We start from the raw sequence: 2,500 nt of genomic DNA on the forward strand, positions 1-2,500 counted from the left end.
TCGGCGCTGGACACCGTTTTCCCTGTCTTGCGAGTGAAGAAATAATGCAGACACACACACACGCCCGACCAGGAAACTGCTGAAAAACCCATTCCCCGATTATTTATGGTTACCTGTAATGATGGAAATATGAATGAAAGTGCTATATCATGTAGATATGATCTGTCATCGATGTTAATACACTCCAGCGCAAACTGACACTGTTATCTCGTGGTTACTGTTAATGTCAGGTCTTTAGTACTTTACTGAGAACATACGGAGTACTCCTGAGTATTTACTACACAGTCCAGTTAGAGTATTTTAATATTCTGCATTTTTTATAAATCTGTTTTTATTAAAATTCGATCATTTTGATCAGAGCGGTTTTATATGCTGTGTGTGTGACAATTCCATCACATATTTGTCTCTCATGCGGAGAGACAGACACACCACAGCCATAATTACATCCTGCGTTTTCCCTCTCACACACGATCCCATGAGATAACCCAGTGGAGATGACACTGCGTCAGACGGATAGCAGACTCCCGTGGGCCTCTCGCTCTCTGTTTATTGCCACTAGAGAGACGACTGATGAGAAGGGAACCCACCAGGTGTTTACCGGGTTATCCAAACAAACTCGCCGAGCGCTGAGGGCCAGGACTAACACAGCATACCTGCGTCAGTCATCCTCCCCTGAATCATGCAGAGATACAACTTCAGTCTCTAATAATGTGTATCTGTGTCTTCCAGAGCAGCATTTGTATTCCAACATATGCACAGATCCAAGCATTTCAAGCATTAAAGAGCAATGTCACAATTTGTAGCTAAAGAAAGAGAAACAGAAAAGAGAGTGTTATTATATACAGAAGATGCTAGGATGAGGTTAGGTGTGTGTGTATGTGTGTGTGTGTGTGTGTGTGTGTGTGTGTGTGTGTGTGTGTGTGTGTGTGTGTGTGTGTGTGTGTGTGTGTGTGTGTGTGAGATGCTGGCAGGCTGCCACTCATTGTACACTGAGTAGCGGTCCCCTACCTCTCCAGTGCTGATTCTCTGTTTCTGTTTGTAAGTTTGTAACTCAGCACAGTCTCTTCTGTCCATCTGACGGAGTGTCTGTCTGTCTCTTCTGGCTGTCTGTCGGAGTGTCTGTGTGTCTCTTCTGTCTGGCTGTCTGGTCTGTCAGAATTCTGCTCATTCACAATGGGATGTAGAAATGGCCAGATGTTCTATCTCTCACTCTCTCACTTTCTCTGTCTCTCTCTTTCTCTGTAGGTATGTCTCTCTATGTCTGTGCCTGTCTGTCTTTCTATGTTTCTTTCTGTCTCTCTCTCTTTCTGTGTTCTCATATTATAATTTGAACATTCCAACAATTGGATGTCTGATATTTTGTAACTCAAAACATGAAGATATATGCTTTCTGCCATGTGTGTACTCTTTCTCCCTCTCTGTCTCTCTGTCTCTCTCTCTCTCTCTGTCTCACTCTCTCTCTCTCTCTCTCTCTCTGTCTCTCTCTCTGTCTCTCTCTCTGTCTCTGTCTCACTCTCCTCCTCTCTTTCTCTCTGTCTCACTCAGAGAGTTTGGGAGTTCGTCTGGTGTTTTTGATCTTCCGAACAACACCGTGGACATGGGGTCACAAGCTCGGCGCTGTAAGACCACCACCACACACGGCCAAACTCAAACCCAGCCGGAGTGACATGGATGTGTGACATGGAGCTCCATGTGTTTCATGTAAAACCAGTCCAGACTGGTTCACCCCAGAACATTCACCCACATACACGCTCTTTTCTCTCCCAGCTCATCTGTTCTTACCTATCAGGATGTCACGGCAACGAATCCCGAGCATTCTTCAAATAAAGCGCTTACAGCAACTTTAAGCTCAGACTGTGAATTCAAAACAAAACTCGCTTACGGCAGCTTTAATCTCGGACTGTGTGCGTGGGGACCAAGGCTGGTGACGTGAGCGATCCCTTCTCTCCTGTCCCTCCGAGAGCACCCACCTCTCCAGTGTGATGGGGAACCTGCAGGAGCCCAGAGCCTCCCCCTCCTGGGGGGCGTAGCTAATCTCCCAGCCTCGGGCGAGGATGCAGGCGTCACGCCAACGCAGGTTCGCATTGTCCTGCTCCTCTTCGATGCTGAGGCTCTCCCAATTTTGTGGGCCATGTAATTGCTGTCGGTGTGGCCGGGGGCGAAGGTGGAAAGTGCTAGAAAAGTCTTACACGTGGTCGGTTGCATAGTGCTATCGGGAGCGTTTAGTGGGATGGCATGTTTGCGAGGATGGAGTGTTTATTTTTAATCCCTCCATGTTCATTTTTTTGACAAGTCCCTCGTATATGTTGTGTAGTTTTGTGCATTTCCGTAACACAGATTGGATTCCGCTGTTACATATTTTTACGCCCCGTCCTTTGTTAGTTTGGTAGTCATTAGCGCATCACATTTATTAAACACACCTCTGCCACTCAAACCCCCAGCTGAAATGCCTGCTCCAACACACAAGGATGCAGAAGCCATATACTGTACATGTGTCCAA

The sequence above is a fragment of the Brachyhypopomus gauderio genome, chromosome 1, assembly GCF_052324685.1.
Source record: "Brachyhypopomus gauderio isolate BG-103 chromosome 1, BGAUD_0.2, whole genome shotgun sequence".
Taxonomy (NCBI): domain Eukaryota; kingdom Metazoa; phylum Chordata; class Actinopteri; order Gymnotiformes; family Hypopomidae; genus Brachyhypopomus; species Brachyhypopomus gauderio.